We start from the raw sequence: 22,876 nt of genomic DNA on the forward strand, positions 1-22,876 counted from the left end.
GGGGGGGATGGTCGGCAGGAGAAGGTACTGATAGATCTTGTTAATTCATGAGCCCGCCTCTCGTCGTGTCTGAATAATTGTTGAGCATAATGTTGCTCCCTCCGTTGATATTCAAATTAAAGGCTTCGCTTTCTGGGACGGGAGTAATTAGCGGCTTGTACATCTCGCAGCGCGGGGTCGCTCGCTCGGGATTGACCTATTTGACGCGCACTCCGACGCGCCGCCGGAAGAGGAAAAGTCGCTGTGTGAAATTCAGCGGGATTTTACAGGACGCGCCTTCCGGTGTTTTCATCGTGAAAACTGACCCGGTCGACCACGGAGACGGGCCGACCGGTCGCTTTTTCTCGGGGACGGCGGCGTATAATATCGGTCGGCGGGTATTAATAATCGGACGGTCCGGGCCGCATAATGCGGCGAACGCGGTATATCGCTTCAAAGTATTACATTCGGACGTAATTTCGAGAGTCCGTGTGATGGCGTGCGGGATGGCGAGCAGTGCTTGAATGGCGGAATAATAACGGAAGATTGCTGATTCGTCAAAGGGTGTGTTCTGCGTGAGGACTCATTTATAAATAGCCGCCCGCGCGCGGCCCACCCCAGCGCGCCAAGAGAGAGAGAGAGAGAGAGGGACCAACACTGATTGCGAACATCCCACGTCTATTTGTATAGCTTAACCGAAGCGAATCGCAGGCCGAATATCCCTTTAAAGGATTACATCTGTACGGCGCTTAGTAACGGGCGCATCCGATTCATTTGTATCTGTCAGGGGATAAGGGGGACTGTTTAAATCAATCAAACGCGCGTATGGTTTCGCGGTTGTATATCCGCAGGTATTAATCGGCGGCGCGCATATGCGGAGTGTTTTTCTTCTCTTCTCTTTTTTTTTTTATTCTTCTTTTTTAATGACTTACAGCACAAACTCGCGTCGATGCCCGATCGAAGATTAATCGCACGCTTGTGCGCGGCGGAACGTCCGGCGTGTCGTCATGGAAATTCGATCATGCGCGGATACTTTTTAATTGTAGGCTTCATTTTTTCTCCTCGCTATATATCGGCGAAGCAAGACGGGCAATCTTGCGATCGCACACGCTCCCGCGGCGGCGTTAAGTCGGGTCTGCAATAGTGTGAGGAGAGCTTGAAGTACGCGGCAAAAGAAGTTTGGTCGTATTTATCAGGAAGAGGGAACAACCAGGTGTGTTTTCGTTGAAGGAAACAGAAATCCCGGTTGTAAGAACCGCATTTGGGTCATTAGAACCAGAAATTCTGTTTCCTTTAACCACAACCATATCTGGCTGATGCAAACAGATCTTCTTTCCATACAGGGATGTTGCAATACCATAAAAGTGTCGATACTAATATTGAAACGGATATCTAATCAAGAGTATCAATATCATTGGTGATATCAGTGTGAGAACAAAAATCGATACCGATACTGGTATCGGAATTTTGAAAAAAGTTAAAATTAGAGGAAATATAAAAATCAGGGAAGTGTTTATCTTGCAAGCTACTTTTACATAAGAGTTTCATATGTCTACGCATAATAATCTTTCTATGGCACATAGATGCTTCTATCTCTTGCGCCAGACTTTCTACGGTTTGTGATCTGAAAACCTTAAGAAGGATGTGTTAAGGCTCCTACATGGCTCCTGTCTTTGTTTGATGACGTCAGAAGCGAGAAATCGCGTGCTAAAAATGGTTGCGGTATAGGTGGAAATAAAACAATATACGCACAAAATGACATTCGTGATCGACACCGCACACTTGTAAAAATGCTCGACTTTCCTTTGATTTCAACGATCAATAAATAACTCTAAAATTAACGTAACAGAAATCGTGAGAAAAGACAGATTTCAAACGTAAGTTGCGTGCTACACTAATTTTTTCATGAAGCAAAAATACGTATATCTTGATGGTCGACTGAGTAAAAAATTAAAACAAAGATATCGAAAGAAAGCAGTGTTAATAGGCAGGAATATCGAGAGAAAATATCGAGAGAAAAAAACCCGGTACTGAAGAAAAAATATTGATATTATATCAATAATATCAGAACATCCCTAGCTTTAAGGTCGTAAGAAATGGACCAATCACAGTCGAGTGTGAGAAGAATAATCGATTAGTCAATTTTTTACGGCTTGAGGCTTACCACACCTATTGTAGACACGATCTTAGTGCGAAACAACGATGACGGACGAGGCTCGGGCGACGACTCGCACGGAAGAAAGAGGAAATGTCGATTATATACGAAAAGCGCGGCGGATCGACGATCGATCTCGGAAATTCGAAAGCTCGCCGAACGAAATAACCAATTTCCGATATCTTCGGTGCTTTCGACGTACGAGAGACGTCTCTCTCTCTCTCTCTCTAATGCTCCGTGTTTCTCGACATCGTTCCAGTCGACGTCGAGGAATCGTATTCAAACTTCCGTGAGGCGCATTCCGCTCCTGCCTGTACGCCTTCCTTCCTTCCTCCCTTCTTACATACCTCTACTTACCTACCTGCCTTCCGTCATCGCTCAAAATTCCGCAAGTTTCTCATCGCGGGAACTGTAGGGCCCACTGTCAACAGCGATATTAATTAGTCGAATTCCGCCCGTCTGTCAACGCGGCTTGATTCTTCGGCGTGTGTATCCTGCGACAGAGCGTATGCCGCGAGCTGCCGTACGCCGAGGAGCCCATCGTACGCGTGTGCCGCCGCCGAAGGAGAGGAGTGCGCCCATTGGTTATTACGTCGGAGTCAACGACTCGATATGTGTACACGCAGATTGCGGAAACTCGCGGGAAACTTATGCGAACGCGCGCGCGCGCACGCTCGTTCGCTCGCGCGGTCGTTACCCAGAAGGCACGAAACGGAAGCGTAATCCCGGGGCCGGGGCTGTTTGTTCTATACGTAAGATCCGCACCGTGCTGTGTATCTTGGCCCGCCGATATCTCCTCAGTCAGGAATATTTAGCCAGATGAGGAGACTCGAACAAACGCCTCTAAGGCTTTCTATTAAGGCCGACTCTTTGATGTGGAGCTACCATGAAGCGCAAGCTTTGGTAGTCCCTCTCTCTCTCTCTCTCTCCGTGCCCTCCTCCGCCGCCCTCGCGCGCGCTACAGCCTCCGCATCTTTCTCGCTCCCCTTCAGAGACAGGACTCTCTCTCGGCGCGCTCCTTCTACCTCTCTTCTCCGCCGCCCTCGATTCCACCACCCGCAACCCTACCAGCCAACAGCCACGCGACACAGACCGGCATTCACCGGTGCGCGGCCGAAGGAAGGAATATTCACTCTCTCTCTATCTCTCCGGATCGATCTACGTCTGATTCCGCTCTGCGTCCCGTTGCCGTGCCGTGACTCGCGATTCAATCCGCGCTATTTGTTTGCGCGACCATTTTCAACTCCTGGCGCGCACATCTTCCCTTTATTTCTCGTCCCCTCTCACTTTCCCCGCTTTCCGGGAGATCTCGTCGGTCTGACTCGCGGTTTGGTCTCGCAACAAGATCCAAGAGACGCGCCGATTGCAGCGCTCTCAATTATCGCGTCTCTTCGTCGTTCTTCCCTCTGTTTTATTAGGCGTATAAATTAATTCGCGCTGCTATCGAGCAATAGCAGATTTATTTGTCAATGAAAGGCGCTGAATCAATTTTAATTTTAATTATCGAAGTAATCCCCGTTATTATTGATGACTCTGCATCACTTGTCAGGCGGTTATCGAATTCCGTCGGGATAAAAACTTGGTGGATTTGAATCAATAAAATTATCAATAGCTTTTCGAGCCTTCCTTTTTATTGTTTTAAAATCAGTGCCAATTTAATGGCGTTGCGACGACCGAAGCGGAAGACTTGAAGGGGTAAAGTTTGAAGAATAAGCTAGATGCAATATAGAAGGTCTCGTTAATATTGTCTCATTCTCTGCGCGATAAAAAGTTTTGTGCGAAATTTAGCATATTTCACGTGTCCTGAACGGGGTCCCATTTAAATGTTCCTGTTGATTCGACGCAAAGTGAATATGTCAAGAAGTAACATAAAGTCAAACGTCAACGTGAAGGATTTGACACTATTTGTAAACAAATTTTACGTGAAAATAAGATAATTATAACGTTAAATCGTCACAAAGTTATGAATGTAACTAAAAGAGAACGTTATTTTTACATTGCTTTCGAGCGGGCCCGTTTGGGACACGCGAGATGCGTCGAATTTAACACGAAGTTCTTTACCGCGTATAGTTTTACGTTACAAATAACAAGTGATTTTTTATCAGTGTGCGAATCTCCGCCACGCTGATACGCGAGACACTCGACCGAGTCACCCTTCGTTATCGTTCATCCCCTCGCTCGCTCGCGTTTCACAGCCCGCTCTTACCGGACATCTGCCACCAGCGGCGGGAAGATTCGTGCTTTCTTACGGTAAAGCACGCCGCGCGTCGTAATCCATCAGCTCGTGCTCGACCGCTACGTTAAGACCAGGCACTTTAAATTCCGCCCAACCAACGACGTCTTAATAAGTGCGGTTACGCGGCTACTTTTCTCTCCCTCCCTCCTCCCGCTCTTTTTTCCCGCCTCTGCGGCCGCGCGCGCGCGCGCGCAGGTAAGCGTATATTGCGTGTGCTAAACGGCCGCGGATACGCGTATACGCGCCGTGCGTGTTTTCAGCGGGTATTGTGGTCACTGAAATGGCTTTCGTGGCCGAGCAGGCATACCGACGGTTTTCTATCAGCCGAACGCAGTTAACATTGACGCTTCGGCCGCCGCTCGAGCACCGTCTCTGAGTACTCACGCACGCGCGCACGCACGATGCGTGCGACCGCAGGTAAACGTGTCTAGCGTCCACGCTGATACTTTGCACTCCACAAATTCCGCGCCTACTGCCTGTTTACGGGCGCGTATGCGAGTTCGCCCGACGAATACCCGGGGGAGATCCGCACCGGCGGTGGTTGTTCGCGGACTCGTTAGGGACAAATCGGGCGCGCGAGCAGATGGAAATTGCGTAAATCGCAAGCAAACACACACCGGTCTATTCACCGGATGTCTTTCACCGGATTAATGCGACTCCGCTCTCCTCGGAGCAGGTTCCGTTAATGCTATTCGATCCCTTCTCCTTTTTCCTCTCTCCCTTCTTCTTTTTTCCTCCTTTTTACCGTCTTTTTCTCTTTGAAAAGCCGAGAATGTCATTCGCGCGGTGATTATCGCGCCGGAGAAATAAGAGACACGTAATTATCTATGCAAATCGAATTAGAGCCCGGTTGTCGCCTCCTTCGTTGCGATCTCCTTTTACTTCCGCGATCTCCCGTCAGTCTTCGACGTCGCGCTTACCTTCTCTCTCTCTCTCTCGCGCGGGACTTTCCCTCGCTCGATATTATTACATGCCGCGACGAGGCCCGTTCGCGGCGATTCTACAATTCATCAAGCGCGAGAAGATACCTCGTGGCTTAGAATGCGATCTCACGAGACATAAAGGCCTCCTCTCGCGCGGCTTTCCCCTTGGATAACGCGTAATGCCTCGGCGCTGCTCGGAGGAGCAGTCTCGCGCGATCCGGTCTGCGTGTGTGTGTGCGTGCGTGAGCGGGCACCGCTAGTCGTCGTCCCTCACCACGTGGACGCTGCCTATTACACAATGCGCTTTACATCCTGGTGTACCGTCATCAGGCCGCGAGGCCGCCCGTAAATCGGAAATACCGAAGCGCGTGGCGAGATCGGTCGATCCTCTCCTCGTGGATCCGTCGCCTCGGGACCGGCGCGATCGAGATCGACGAGTCACGAGTCTCGGGCAACGGGCGCGGTTCACGGAAGAGAACGCTCGGAACGGGGGACCAGACGTCCTACGGGAATCTTGCCGTTCCTACGAGGAACACCGGCTCCTCGTGTTCCCGGACAATGGAAAGTCAATTACGCGAATTTCTTTCACGCGCAAATTCTCCCCGCGGAATTGCCCGAATTTCTGCGAACGTGCGAGGAGGAATTCTCGCGCACAGAGGGAAACTCAGTTCCTGCGACTGAATAGGGACGAGATGAAAGGTCGCCGACGGAAAAGTGAAAACTCGCTGAGACGAGAAATGACGCGTTTCTGTTACTGCGAACGGAGAACGTTCAGCTGCGTTAGAACCCGCACGGAGGGGAGAAATTTGCTGGAACAACAAATTGTTCGTTAATATAGCGACAGCGAGGGAATTCGTTTAGACAGCCGAAAGATTTGTCGAGAATATTGCTCGCTACTTGCTGGATATATGGACAGCGAAATCATTTGATTTCGCAACGAGATTTTCATCACTGTCGCAGCGACGTTTCGCCACGGCAGCAAAATGATTTTTCCCCGTTTAACAAATTGCTGTCGCTGTACTAACGAACACTTTGCTGTTCCGGCGAAACTTGTTCTCTCCGTCCGGTTGAGACCGAACTGTGAGAGTGACTGAGTGGAAACCTCCTACGGAGGAATCTTTCCGTTACCGAGACCGGGTGTTCTGGTCCCCAGGCAAGGAAAAATTCAGTCACACCCACTGTCCCTTCCCGTGCGGCTAGGCGCGTCGTGTCGCGTCGAAAAGTAACAATGAACACCTGGGCTTACGGCGAGATCTCATCGTGCGCCCAAGCGAGAGTGATGGTTCGCTCCGGGCGCTGCCGGATGCTGAAGTCGCGCGTTCGCGCCAACCTACCGGTAGGCTAACTACTAGACAGATAGAAAGTAGGTCCCTTCTCGCTTCTCTCGTCGGTCCAGCGCCTGAAACGGGCCGTGAATCTGAAAGACGGGGGAGGAGGAGGAGGGTGAGGGATGACGGGGAGCTTCGAGAGAGAGAGAGAGAGAGAGAGAATACCTGTACGAAGAGAAGCCGCGGTCTACAGGACGTTGCACCTCGCGAACGGCCGGGAAACGAGCGCGGCTCGATTAAAACGCACGTCCGAGAATAGGATGTCTAATGAGGCTTTGCGTAACGCGAAAATGGGCTTGCCGGCACCCCGTTTACGGTAGCGCGGTATAACGTCGCTCGTAAAAGCTTGGTGACGCGCGCTTCCTTTCTCAGTGCCACGCGCGAGCGCTCGCGCGCACTTCCAAGTTACCAATTCAGAAAATACGCCTCCTTTCCCGCGCGCGTGCCCGGCTTTCGTACCTGGTAATGATCGCGCGACCTTTTTTAGACTTTCGGCCCGATTTATGCCGGGGCTCGGGATAAATTGTCTCGTTAGATTCGCCGACCGTCGCGGAATCTCGCATATGTTAACCCTCCGGGTGTTCGGTGTTGTCCATCGCCACCACCGAACGCCTTACGAAGTGTCGGAGGTTTGTAAGTTTATCGGAAACTGAGGACTTGATAAAGGTTGAATTGTTTCAGTGCAAAATATCAATGGTTCCGTGATACACAATCGAGATAATATAATTAATTTTTCACACTTTTATATTGTCTTTCTCATTTGCATATAGTAGTAAATGACGTGTACAGCTGATATTTTCTCGGAGAAAAGGTACTTTTTCCATCCGAAAATTCACTCTCGCATATCGGCCGGCCTCCCTCAGGCGCACCACGCGATAAAATGTTAGAAGAATAACGTCGAAACTGACATGATAGATATGGTGAACTGACATACGAGTATGTATGTTTGTCGGCTGTAAAATACTGAACTCTGTCAGACAGTATGTAACGTTTGTTTGGTGTGTAAAGTAGTTGAAGCTGAAGTGGCAGTTCTTGTTCGCGTTCGATTATTTTCGTCGTTTGATTTTTCGCTGAAATTTTGTTGAACTATCTTCTTGAAAAAATTGAAATAACAAATTAGCGGCAAGTGATTTATTTGACTTATTGAGTGGTATTTTATAGCGCGAGTTTGAGACTTTTCAGATCACTTGGAATCTTGTGCTAATCTCTAACTTCTGTCACTGAACCGCAAGAAATGTTACAGTCGTTCTGTCACCGAGATAATTGAGTTCACTGGGCTCCCGATCGACATATCTGAACTTTGCTGTGAAATATATTTTCACAAAATACAAATGAAGCTAGTTGGTAATTGATTTTCGCCTGTTTTTCTTCTTTGTTTAAGATGGTCGGGTAGAAGAAATTAGGAGATTTCTTTCCACATAATAAATGTATAATAATACATGTACCAAATAATGTGATTTCAGTGCTTTTATTTGATTTCTTTATAACTCCCTATAGATTTCATGGGTATATCAGTTTTTGGGCCTACACTGAAAAAAAGATTTGGTAATAGTAAAGTGATAAAATTTGGTGAATATTTACTGATCAAATATTTGATTACTGCGATCAAATAATTTAGTTCCGTATATTATATATTTAGTATACACCGAACTAGAAGTTGATTGCAGTTATGAAATATTTGGTCGACAAATATCCACCAAAGTTTAGTACTTGTTACCAAATCTTCTTTCGGTATAGTTTCTAAAAGCATCAAACCTCAAACATCTTAAAGAATAAGTTATCTGCAAGGAAATATGTAATGATTTCCACAAAATTGTCCTATATTTTGGTAGACAAGTGTTGCTGATTTGCATCCACTCAGGTATCATAGTGAGAAGCAGAGTGACGTCAGAAGACGTCATATTGACGTCAGAGATGTCACATTGCCGTCAATATGACGTCCTCCGATATCACTTTGCCACTTGGGCATGCTCGTTTCATTTTAATTTCACACCTTCAAGAACGCCTTTAATAGAGTCTAAAAGCAAAATGTTACGTCGGCTCTGGCGACTATTTTCTTCTACCAGACGCTTAATAGCGGTAGTTGTATTCTGACGTTCCGCTCGCTACCGCGGATCGTTTTCGCTCGGAGCTGCCGGTAGTGAAAAAGTGAAAAGTCGCACGTAACGGAACGTTATCAGCGTCCCGGCTGGAGTCCCGGTCGCGCATTGTGGCGATGATCGCGTTTCCAGAATTAACGGCAGACGCGGAAGTCTCCGGATAGCGTGCGATTGCGAGCGAGCGGGCAAGACTAAATCGCAAGGAACGCGTCGTCCCCGCAGCTCGTTAATTTCGCTTCACTACGGCTCGCGCGCGCGGTAATCACAGATTTATGACATTGAGACGTAACCGGCGGAATCGCTCGCTTCTCACGGGAATACCGGTGTCACCGGAGCGGGACCATTTGTAAATCGGCCGGCGCTGTGCGACGCTACAATGGGAACGGTGCGGGCTCTCTCATTAACTAACAAAGCGTGCGACGATAAATCTAACGCTGCGCCGTTAATTCGGTACCGCTCTCGCCGCACGGCCGCGCTTGATACATTGGAATATGACGTACCCGGGCGTTACATAAACACGTTTTCATTACGGACGCGGCCGTGCCGCGCGGCCACAATAAGATATATTGAAACGTGATACGCCGTACCGTAAATATTCCGGGTGTGATTTAAGCCGGGAGTCCCGCGCGCGGGAGAATCCAACGCCGTACGTCACAACCATTTGTCTCCACCGTCCGCAGGTATATACGAGCTTTCTATCTTGATTTCTATGCCCCGACGAGCGGCCTTTCTTACTACACGATACTCGCCTTGTCCCCCGCGTGCGCTGCTCCACCCAGGAAAGGCTCCTTTGCGTGTCACGAAGTCGCGTGTAATTTAATACGCGTGTAAATCTTCGCACGGCCCCGCCGGACGTTGCCGGCCCGGCGAGAAAAATACTCGCCGCTATCGGCCGAAATCGGAGGAATCGCTGCTTTTCCAAAAGCGAGAGCGCCCGTGACCTTTGCACCAGCTGCCACCGTGCGCCGTTGAATTTGCAATATCCGACGCGTCCGGGATACCTTCGGAAGGTATTCGTCATTTATCGGCTTGATTCGATCAGATATAGATCGTTGCCTGTTCTTTGTTCGGGAAAAACGCCTTGTTCCTTCATCTTTTTCATCGAGACATCCGGAGTCGAAATTTTCGCCTCATGTTGTACCTTTGACTTTACAACACAGGAGCCAAGATATACCGAGGGAAAATCGAGAGAAAGATATCTAAAAAATAAAAGATATTTGGTGGATATTAATAATTTCACGAAAAATTACAGATATTTGAAAATAATGTTTCCTTAGTGTAAAAATATGTATGAGTTAATATGTTATTAGTACGAATAAAGATGTTTTATTTCTTAGAGATTTTCTCTCTCATTGTAGCAAAATAAGATCAATTTATTCCTACTTGGACTATAATCTGAAATTTCCGCCTTCATTGTTTCAGCGTCAAAATGGCTTGTTTTGAATGCTCCTATAAATTTAGCAATCGAAATATCGAAAACGTTTCTAACTTCAAGATTAATATTAAAATCAAATCTATAGAATTAAAGGCTCAAGAGAGAAGATTTAACAAATATAGTAACGTCAAAATCGACTTTTACTGATCTATGGACTACCTAAGTAAGAGCAATTTTTCAAGAGTGTCAAATTAGCATGTCAAGGTAGAGTGTCAAAATTTCGATTCGGGTTAGAGAAATAGATTGATAAATAGACGGATGCATAGATTTCGTTCCGGTGTTAGAAATCTCTTCAGGGTGCACGGTGAATACGATACATTGTGAAATAATTTTCAGATGAATCGCAAGCAAATAGATACAAAGTCAATAATTGAGTACGGAATATTATGTAACACGAGAATGTTAAGAGTATTGAATTGTCAAATACAACACGGGGGCCCGCTAATATTACTCGTACGTATAATAATATTCCATAGAAACAGAGATAATATTCGAGAGAGAGAGAGAGAGAGAGAGAGAGAGTGATACGCGTGAGTGCGTTAAAGCACATTGCGCGGGCGCGCTGTGCGACTTCTTTCGAAATCGATTTCATTAGCGTCGCGCAATAACGGCCACGATAATAACGCTTCCGTTTCTTTACGCTCTCCGATATCCCGGGCAAAATTTCATATACGTTCTCGCCGAGGCTCCGCTCTCGCCGGTTGCAAAAGAGTTGCCGCGCGGTCCGTGCCGTCGCGAAGTGCATGGAGCGCGCATGCAGCAGCAACGGCAGCAGCACCGAGCGATTTGACTATCCTCGCTTCACCCATACCGCCACCTAGAAAACAAACACGGCGACCTCGTGTATATATACACGCGCCTCCGTGGCTCCGGTGCCTCTAGCGAGGCACATCAAATATCCATAGGGGAAAAAAAAAGTAGGCAGGCACTGTTTAAACGTCCACAAAGCAAACTAAATAATGTTAAATAGCGGGGCGTCGTGGCCTCTGCTCACCGTGTTTGTTATAACATTTACTTTCCGTGCGCCACTGTTAGCCGGCTTTACCGCCGGCCGTGGAAATGTGCCTGCCAGATATCCTTCGCGCTCTCTTACGCCGAGCTCCTTGCCGACATTGAAATAGCCTTACCGTGAAACGCGCCGCGCTTTTGTCGCGCCGATTGTGCTCCTCCTGCGGGGCTAATGTCATGCTAATCGCACGCGGGATAAAGGTGCGTAAAGCTACGAAACCGAATCATCCGCGATCCTCCGATACCTTCGATATCGCGAACGCCACGCGACATCTTCGGTCGAGACGACCGAGGACGAGAGAGCGGACGCTCTTTAACCCTTTGATCCATACGTTTTATTTCCCGATGGAATTTTTTCAAATGCGGTATCTAAGTATCGTTGGAATCACCGATTATGTCCGAGGTCAGTTTTAAAATTCACAATGGCCGATCCAATACGGCGGACCAATTATTCAGAAATGTTTATCTCTCGGTGAAATCTCTTCATATTTGGAATATAAATTGTTCTCTTATATGTTAACAACAAAAGAAAAGTCGACATTCAAATGGCGGATTACCGGGTAAGAATAGCGACCTTAAATTTTCAAAATTAATGATCTCGTTGTTAACATTACCTGAAAATAACGACGAGGACGTAGAGAGTAATTATTTCAACGTTTTTTTTATATATTGATATTTATTGCACACCGAAGTAAATTATCACCTCGCTTTATCTTTGTTAGTTTTTAATAAATTTGTTAGGATACAGGGAAGTGATGAGTTTACTAAAAAGAATCCAAATAAAGATATTACCAGTATTTCGATAATTCATTGTAAAAAATTGAACTTACGAAAAATTCTGTAAAAAAATGTATAAAATACCGTTGAGTGTCTTTAATAAACTGATGATATTAAGATATGTCGATTTTTAATGGTTTATTTACAAATGAATTTTTCTGAAAGAAAACATCTGTTTTTAATTTTCATTCGTTTTTAGCAACTTAACGATTGAACATTTAAACTATATGGTATTTATTTTTACTGCCTTATGCTTCGGAGAATGTATAGTAATAATATAGTCGACTATGATTGCCTAGAAGTTAAGTAAAATCACTAGAAATGAAGAAAATGTTGGTGTGGGACGACGTATGTCCCGCTGTGACGTAAATCGAGCGTACACCGAGGACATTCCCGGTTACATTTGTAACAGGTTCGATGACTCCGCGACAGACGCCGCATTCTGTCGCCTGGTCGGACGCGCGATCAAGTTTGTAGAAGATCGAGCCTTATAAGAACGTTATCACGGGAGAGAGAGATGTAGGAAGCTACCAGCGGCAAAGAAACGTATATGGTCGTGACGAGGCTGATGATGCAACGTCGCTGTTATGCGAATTCTCGCGCAACTTCTCCGCTCCGTCGAGCGAGCCACAACACTCGTCGGAAACGGTCTCCTATCTTCAACGCCCACTAGAGTGCGTGGAATAAACACGAGTCGAAATTCTGGCCTCGTGTTAAGCCATTTAATTCCGCAGCACAGTTAGGAGCAATAAGATAGCGAAATTGGTTCAATTTCAATTCTAATAATATGCACGAAAAAACGGAGTTTGGTTAAATCCACCTGACAATGGACAGTCAAACAGCGTTTTAGACGAAGACAGCAGAATTTCTGGTTGTAAGAAACGAATTTTTGGTCCATGAGAACTAGAAATTCTGTTTCCTTCCACCAAAACGCGCGTGGTTGTTTATCATCGCTGGATTCAACCAAACTCTTTTTTGCCGTGTAATTTACTCCTATATTGATTATACGATAGTATCTTGAATTTCCGTTCGTAGCGCCAAAATAAGTTGTTTTACAGTAGGCTTATAGATTTTAAACGTTCAAGAGAAAAGTTGACAAGTATGGTATCGCGAAAATAGGTTTTCACTGGAGGCCATCTAGGTAGACGCAAACTATCTTTAACTTTAGAATATCAACCCTTCTCTTTGGGCCTATGTTTCTAATTTTACGTCTTGGGGGAGACTTATAGTGATTAAAAAACGAGGAATTCAAAGATTTTTTCATGCGACATATATATATTTTTAAAATAAATCAAATTGTAGAAATTGGTGGGATAAGAAAGGGGAAGAGAGGGGGTTCGTAAGGAATATCTACGTCTCGGGGACGCACGTTTTTCAGAGTTTTGTATTTCAGAGTTAGGAGCGTCAAAGTGGCATCGAAATTTCGACTCGGCAAGTCGGATTAGAATAACACACAAAAGAGAATAGACGGGCGTACGGACGGACGGACATTCGTCCGTGGACAAAGGTTTCGAAACCTTGGTTCGCCGTCGCGTTCCATTAAGCTACGTCGGGAGAGGACATTATCTTAAAAACAGGCTGACCCGATTAGAGGAATTCGTTTCGGAACTTTCCTCCTCGAACGAGGTCCACGAGGAGTCCGTGACGACATCCCCGAGACGAAATTTTGATGCTACTTTGATGCTCTTAAGATTAGTTTGCTTAGTCTGCTTAGATGACTTAATAGACTAGTGAAAACCTATTTTGACGATATTGATATTTGTTAACGTTTCTCTGAAACTTTTAATTTTATACAATAGATTCAATTTTAATACTACCACTTGAAGCTAGAAATACTCATTTCAATTATATGTTCCGATTATATGTAAATGAGGGACAGGATGTATATATCTCTCGAAGATTCTGAACATGTTTGATATTGCGAGTTCAATGCACGCCTACATTGCAAAAATGTCTGAAATATCGTGATATCTTTATGATATCCCTATGATATATTTTGGACATTTCTACTGTGTAAGCTGTGACGACGGTAGAGCCGAGGTGTTAACTTCTCTCTTGAGATTTTAATTCTACGCATTTCATTTTAATGCTACTTTGAACAACATACATAATGAAAAATTTTTGTTAAAAACGGTCCTCCGAAATTTCGTGTTATTTAACGCGAGGAAATGTGTTGAAAATCACATGAATATAACGTTAAAATAACACATTTACTTCGTCAACACGTGTTCCTCATTTTAATTTCAATTTCAGCAGACCGTTTTTAACACACAATTTTTTACCATGTATTTTGACGTTCATGTAGTGAAAACGGAAATCTGAGACGTCATCGCCATCGAAGTGAGAGTAAATCATATTATTAGGATTTAAATTGAGCCCATTTTGTTATCTTGACTGCTACAGTGTTGCGGAATTGGAGATTTAATGTAAGGTCAAAATTTCGACTCAGGGATCGCTTTTCTTTATCCGAAACGAATTTGTGATGCTATTTTCACTCTTCTAGTCTGCACTTACTTGGTTTAGAGACTGATAAAAATCTATTTTGACGATATCGAGACCTGTTAACTTTTCGCTTGAATCCTTAATTTTACAGATTTAATTTTAACGCAATCTCGGACAATCTATTTTGAAACAGCGAAAATTGCAATTTAAGATATCACCAGGATCGGAAGAAAAATGTGTAATCGTTAAAATTGCAATTGACCTCTGTTTTGCTAGTCCTTAGTTTCCACTGTGTTGTTAAATAAAAGGTTTAACGTAATCCCGAAATTTCGATTCGGGAAGGAGCGAACGTGACGACGTCGCTCCGCGCATCTCTCGCCGCGCGCGTTTACGCGCCGGCTGAGAAAGCGCGGTGGAGTGCATCACTCGTCGCGCGAGTACACGAAGTACCGCGTATCCCGACCTCCCTCTCGGCATCCTCGTTTGCCCGCGGTATCCCGGCGAGAAGGCGCGTTTCTATAGGGACGTTAAAATCTTTTCGGCCGAAGACAGACGCGCTTCGAATATCAATCAATCGGCGCCCCTTTACAACCGCCGGCGGCCGCGCGCGCGCGTTAAAGCCTGGGCTGGCCCGGGTTTAAGAGAATTGTTACACTAAAATCACCACATGGCCGGGAGTGCCGGCGGTCGAGGACGCCGCTCGCGCGCGCCTGGTCTTTTGAAGTGCGACGGAGGGAAAATAGGAAACGGCCACTTTCTCTCTACGGCCACTCGAATATTACTGTCAGTCGCCTTTAAACGGCCGGCAGATGCGCGGAAGCCGTTTTATCCCGCTGAAAGTGTAAACCACGAGTACGAAACGGCCTCCCCGTGTCCCCCCCCCCCGTCCCACCTTGCCCGTGCGTCCTGGTTTAATCATGCATTTTTGCGACGCCAACGCGAGACCCTCGCGATGCACTCTCACGCGCGAGTTTAACATTGCTTAACTCGCCGGTGTCGGGCTGCGAATCCAACGTTACGAATGCGTTCGGTGATATTAGAAGAGTACCGTGTGGGGATTTCATTTGAAGTCCTCGCATCCCGGAAATCTTCGCGGGAAGCTCGAGCCATTTATAAATATTCCGTGAATTCCCGTGAGTTTCGAAATCAACCGAGAGAGAAAAGGGAAGGGAAGTTAAGTTACAGTTATCTTTGGTCTCATTTATACGCCTTCTTTGTTTCGTAATTATACGTTCGCTTCCTCGTATTTTTTGCGCGTTCCGAAACATGTAAAACAAAACAAGAAACAACCGTTGCAACCGTCCCGTGTTGCCGACTGTACTGCAGATGGACGAAGTTCAAGTACTGTTTGATAGTCCGATATTTTATAAGTACGTCCATTTCCCACGTCAGCTTTCCTTCCATTAGAAAGACGCTTTTCCTGGCCACAATTCCTTCAGTATTGAGTCGCGCGCAGTCGTGGGCATTACAGTTACAAACACCCGAAATATTTTACCTTCTCGGTGCCGCTCAGCCGCTCGCAAGTCCGCTGATTGAGATCGCCGGGTGGTCGCGGAACAACGTCGAATCAACGCACTCTTGAGCAATCGCGCTTCGTCCGCGCGTTTTCCTCACCGCAGGACTAAACAACGGCGATATGGGGCGCGCGCGAGATTAAGCAAAAATATACCGGCCGCGCGCGTATTTATTTGCACTGCGCGATCTCTTTCATCTACGTGCGCGTGCACTCGGCGAAGTTGACGATTCCCGAGAGCGGTTTCCGAGGCGAGTCGCAGGAAGTCGTAATTCACGAGTTGTTACGTTATAATGTTTATTGCTCCGACGTCTTTTTAACGAAAGCTCGCGCGTAACGCGGGGATTCCGCGCGCGCGCGTGCGCATTTCACATTGATCCTTGCGATATGAAATAATACGCTAGATACATATATAAATATAAGATTGTTACTTATCTTTACATCTACCATCTCTGTAATTGCGCCTGCTTCCTCTTCTTCCACGTTTCGCAGAGCGAGCCGGGCACGGCTGCGCCTATCTCGCGCCACCACGCGCATACCGCTGATTCGTTACGCTTTTGCAAGTTTTATAGAGATATACCGACCATGCCAATTGCGCGCATTACGGTATTATCGAAAACAACGAAATGGAGCGCGATTTTTCATTCACCGTCTTACGGCGCAATCTGGCTGGCCGGCGTACGCGGAATCTCGAAAAGTGAATCGCACTGTCGTTATTAGGATTAATAAGCCAGACAAGCTCAACGAGATGAATTGCATAAGATTAATACCTGCGCCATAACCGGCGGAGAGATTACCGATCTCGTCCCGGGCGATATCTCGGTAGCCGTGCTCGCGCAAGCGAAAAGCTGCTCGTTTATGAAAAAGGAGCACAACACGGCGCGGCGAGAGAAGGAAATCGGCCGAGATACGGCAATTTGCATTTCCCCGTTGATACTATAGAATCGCCTCGATGGCTGCGTAGGCACGGAACAGGCAGAAAGAAAGGAAGCACAAGACCGCTTGCGAGCCGCAAAGTGCCCGCGAGAACTGTTAATTGATAATTTTATGATAATGACAGATACTTCGCACACGATATCAAGCCGGGGCTGGAAAATTCCTGGCTGGAAAAAGGGTGGAAATTTTCCTTCGACGGTTGCGGCTCCGCGTCTTCCACGACGGTCTGAAAATTCGAGGAGGGACGGTCACGCGCGCGTCTCCACGACGAAAGGAAGTATCGTAATTTGCCCCTCGTCTTATTACCGCACACGGGGAAAAAGATTTTGCCATCACGGCAAATTATTTGTTATTACGGGGACAACAAAGAGATTTGTTTACACGTAGGGAATAATTTTGCTGTTGTGACGAAACGTCGAAAATTCGCGGTGGGTTTTTTTTCACCGTTCGGAAACGAATACCTTCCTTTCATTCGGGCATTTAGAAATCTGTGCAATCCAATCTGTGCAACAAGAATAAACGGCGACCCGTCTTATTCATAGTGTAAATGTGTGAAAACTTGTTGGAATACAAAATGATCCCAGGTGACCATCGTTCACGTTACAAAACTAATCGAGTACGGTAAGAGTTCGTGTTACGAATACAAGATAATAATAAGTTTGAATGAAGTTACATGTATCCATGCCTGAGAAACATTAAGCAATATTTACATTACGTCTAATACTGGCCGATAGAAATGACCGGAAAAATAAGCAAATGCAATGTATTAAATATCTAAAATTTATATTTATTGTTTATCATTAACATATACAGTTAACATTAACATTTATTACAAATGAAACGAACATTTTAAATTATATTTTTTATTTAATGTTAAACATAAAAAATATCTATATTTTAAAAAACTCTTATATTCTTAAAAATTTACAATTTCTCCCGTTTAAAACTGTGTACGTTATATTTTGTTAATAATAACGGATTTTAATTGGGATCTAAGTAACGGCAGGGTGATCGTTTACGTAAAAATAAAAGTGAAAAAGGCGATTGCTCTCCCGGGTTAATACTTTCTTGCTCTTCGAACAGATTTTTCGCTCTCTCCATAGTAACGAGCAATTTGCTATGCCGCGGCGAAATATTTTCCCCGGTGGACGTTTCACCCGCGAGAAGGAGAGTCTTTTTCAAGGAGTTATCGAAAAACGCAAATCACCACCACCATCGTGTGTGAATGTCGCGGCGGGGGGAGGAGGCAAGAAGAGGTTCTCCGCGCGACACCGTCCACATCGGGGATTTTATTTTAATAGTTTAATCGAACGAGCAACATTCCAATTAACCGGGTCCCCCCGGCGATCGGCGCGCGCGTTTACAGCGGCCACTATAAAACTAGCTCTCGTTCAAGCAGACCCGATCGTGGTATTACGCGTGCGCGTACGCGCCCCATGCGTGTGTGTGTGTGTGTGTACGCGAGGCGGAGAGGCCGGAGAAAAATTTCGCACGTAATAAAACAGCCGCGCGGCGCACCGGATAGGCAGCGCCGCGTGTCCGAACCGCGCGCGCGCTCGCTACACACGCGTAGGGGAAAAACGGCTTTGCATCGCGCTCGCTCTCTCCCTCTCTCTCTTAGTAGTACACACATCGGGTACCGGCCAACAACAATTATCTCTAATGGGCCGCGATACTATAAATCGACATACACGCGGCCACGGCGGCCGCCTCGATGAAATCGGCCGTTCGAGCTCGCGGACGCGTACACACGAACACACCGGGACGGCAGAAAATAGAAACCGCTCCTCTGCTGTATCCTCTGTCGTTGTCCGAGCGCCGTGTTCCCCTCCGCGCGCGAGAGAGCCCGGAGATGGAATCCACCGGGTTGTGTAAGTAGCGGCACCTGACTGCAATGTTGATGATTCCAGGGAGAGGAAGAGTGAGACAGGAGGAAAGAGAGAAAAAGGAAAGAGGGAGGGAGGGAGAGGCGAGAGAGGTCGGTTGAGAAAGTAAGAAAGAAGGAGGCGAACAGGTAGACGGGTGGTTAGAGAGACGTACGCGTGTTCTCAGAGCGGGGAACGAGGAGCGGGAGATGAACCGTCCGAGAGAGCCGGGCGGAGAGCGAGGTACGGAGAAAGAGAGAGAAAGGAAAAAGGAGATCGGGGCCTGTCCTATCCGCGTAGGCCGACGAGCGGCGGACATTCGGTCTCGCGTATGAATTGCAAACGTACGCGGCGGCGTGCTGTACGGAGAGCGCGAAATGAAAGGAAACCAGCGCGGAAATTGTTGTAACAACGATCCAATCGCCGTGTCCCGCGCGTTAGCCGTCCAGGGATGTCGACGGATGTCGCCGTTTATTGTTGACACCGGCCGAGGATCGAGCTCGATCGTGTCCCGCCGGCGTCGGGACGAAGAGGAAACGCTCGCGGAATGTGGGGTGCGGACGTGGTTCAGTGGGGTTACGAAACGTCCTCCCGAAGGAGGATATATATGTATTTGACCTTCGGTCCTTTGAACGGACTCGAGTCGAAATTTTGTATGTTAAATTCTACGTTGACTCCTCAAATGGAGGAAACGAGAATAAGTTCAACGGCACGATAAGTGCCGCTTTAATGCCGCAGATGGGAGTTGAGACCTCCGGAGTCTAAATTTTCATTCCACGTCGAGTCTTCGAATGGAAAGTGGCAGTGAAACTTCTCATTTGTAGTGATAGAATAGCGCAATAGGAGACTTTCGAAGACTTGATGTTGAATTAAATTTGATGTGTAGGACTAAAATATCAACCCGAGAAGACGATAAACATTCCACTTCTACGATGTCGAATTTACAATTTTTAATCATCAGTTCTGCAGGAACGCAGTGTTTGTTCAATGAAATGCCGACGATGAAATAGCGGCATTTTTGATCGACGATGCGCAAGTCGCGTTTCGAAAATGAAGCAATTTCATTATAGAGTTTCTGCAGAGCCTATTCTAATAACAGCCGTGAAAGTATGCAGCGAGACGTAAGCAGTAAGCTAATTGACCAGTTGGATTCTTACGATCCGAGAATAATCGACTGCGGTTCGTCAAATTGCTTAATGCTCATGTCTTACTGCATACTCCTACGGCTATTGTAGAATGGACTTAAGACACCGTGAAAAGTTTACTAATGGTGGAATTGAACTCTCACAGTGGAAATTGTTCGCAATGTTACCAAGAAATCTTAAGTGATAAGCAAATTACTTAAGAGAGTTGGCACATCAGAGGAGGATATGATTTTATAAGAAAAGAAATTAGACGGAGCGTATATATAATGAAAGGAATATGTTATCAGGTACATTAATACAGTAATAAAGTAATTTTCCTGGTTAACATTTGGATATCCTTTGCTTGCGCCCACGTGGGAAATTGTGGGATTTTCTTTGCTTGCGCCCTCGTGGAAATTGTTCCCCTTTCGCGGCTGTGAAATTTGGTAGCTGCTTCTCTCAGCTGGAAGAGACGCTTCCTAGAGAGGGATTCAATTAAGGGGTTAGAGGGGGAAGGAAGAGGAAGGGAAGAAGAATGGGAAGGCTATTACAAAGCTATTATATCATGTCGGTTCTTATTACTGCCATATATAGCCGGCCATTATTAATCGCGGACCGACGCGTACTCTTCTTACGTATCAATAATGATTACGTCCATAAGTCGCGGATGCGCCTAAGCGCGCCTAGATACAAGTAATTTATTCATGTCACTCAAAGACGTTGGAAATATACGTTTTCATTCTTCATGCCGCAACCGAAACAGATGTACCGTGCGCGCAGCCAACCTCTCGTATCTCAGCCGACAGGTGCAGCGCATAATCCGCGGAACTGTCGTTAAAAACGCGCGCGTTATTAGAATCTTCTACCTTCAGCTCGAATGGAAACGTTTCGAGGGAATTCAAGTGAGGAAGTCGCGTTTAATACGTCGCCTGCGGGATGAATCGGTGTCCCCCCCCCCCCCCCTCGTAACCCCTCCACTCTTTCTNGCGCCGGTGAAGCGTCGGATGAGGTATCGGAGGACGGAAAGTGGGTCATCGCTGAACCATCGTAACTCAGCTACGTGTAATGGGCGTGATTGAGATTATAAGTGACGTGCGGGAACGATCTACTTTTTTCCTCCACGGACTGTCAGAGAACCTTCTCCGATCTGTTCCGTCGACTCGTCGAGATAAAGACAAAGTCTTACGTCAGAGAAATTCTATGAATTGCTGATATGACATTAGGAGCTGGACATTGGCTACACGGCGGGATTGATTTCAATCCTACGAGAGAGTTTTACCGTGCCGGTGGAGCGTTCAGAAATCGTGACGGCGATCGGACATGCGAACGTTAGACATTCAACTTTTTATCGAACGTTAATATAATGGATACACTTTTAACCAGTCTAATCGTATTTACACCCGAGCTCCTTTCGTTCCTTCGAAGGACGGTGCAACCAGCGTAACCTGTGCAATGATGTAAGGTCGTTAGAGGAAAAGCGCGAAAACCGACTATGCTATTTTCATTACTTTTAGGCTCCGAAGACCTGCGAGAGTTGTAAAGTTAAAATTTACGTGCATGGACGCAAACCAAGAACACTTATGTACCGAAGTGTGTAATAATCTGATGAAAATTATGACATATTTCCGTGTAAATAAGTGTTTCTCAAGATGTTTGGAGATTGACGCTTCTAGAAACTCGGCACCAAAACCGACATACTCATGATATATATTCAAATTCAAATAAAAAAATTAAGTAAAAGTACGGAAATCACATTACTTCGTACGTTTGTTATATATCCTTACATATTATCTGTAATTTTGCATATTTTTTATATTTCAAGATTTTTAATTTATATATTACTTCTTTATTATGTGGAAATGAGTCCTCTGACTTTTCTTCTTCCCGAACTATCTTAAATAAACAAATAAGAAAATCGGTAGCTTTAAGCTGTATTTTGTAAAATCATATTTCACAGTAAAGTCCAGGTGTATGTCAGTTGAAAAACGAATAAACCCAGGAGAACATTTATGACCATCTAGGTGCTGATCAAGAATCTCCTCTTCTGGCCTGAATTCGTGGGAAGTGTAAATTTTCTTATTTGAAAACATATTTCACTTTTCACGTTTTCGCCCTAGGGGAAAAATTACGTAATCGATCGGTAAGAAAACACTATTTTCTTCTAACATCAAACTAACGCGTCCTAAGGAGAAATCCACTCGGCGGAATAATTTCTATCCTAGCAACAAAACTGTTTCCGCTCCGATTAAAATTAAATTTGCTAATTTGATTATGACGATTAAATTTTATCGCTGTCGCAACGAACGTGCATTAGCAACGATCATTTCGATAAAGCGGCAAAATAATTTTTCTCGGTGTAGGCGAAGTTCACACATATTCTTCTCTGACAGAGTTCAGTACTTTACAGCCGAGAAACACGGGTATGTCGGTTTACCATACCCGTGTCATTTTTCATGCTTTTCCTCTACACCTGCGTGTTATCCTTATCAGCGTTGCTCGAAACGGCACTCTTTCTCTCTCTCTCTCTCTACAAATTTGCGTGACGTAATAACGATTACAGATTCACGAGCGTTCAACGGACGAAGAGGCCGCGGCGGTGTCCGCCCGAATGAAGAGATCGAGCGATACGATCTCGCGGCGATCATAAATGCCGCCCGCGCGCGCTCCGCGCCGTCCGCATTATCCGGGGAACCAGCTCGCGCGTCGGCCGCCGTCATAAGTCTCGCGCAATTATAGTTTCCGTATTTTCTCAAGCGGCCCGCGGAGGATCGGCCCGGTAATGAATCACGCGGACAGTATAATGTGTATATGCCCGCTCGCGCGCGCGAGTATTGTAATGCACGGTGTAAAAAGCCGCACGCAGAAAGTTACACGCGTACGGGCTTCAAGTTTTGCGGCCGTGGTTGCTGCTGGCAATAAATAACACGCTCAGTCGGTGAGCGGAAGAAAGACGGAGAGTTCGGCGGAGAGGAGTAAAGTGCGTAGATAAGATGAAGGAATGAGAGGGAAAGAGAAAGAGAGAGTAAGCGAGCGAGAGAGAGAGAGAGGGGGGGGGG

Source organism: Dinoponera quadriceps, unplaced genomic scaffold, assembly GCF_001313825.1.
Source record: "Dinoponera quadriceps isolate SergipeBrazil2010 unplaced genomic scaffold, ASM131382v1 scaffold120, whole genome shotgun sequence".
Lineage (NCBI taxonomy): Eukaryota > Metazoa > Arthropoda > Insecta > Hymenoptera > Formicidae > Dinoponera > Dinoponera quadriceps.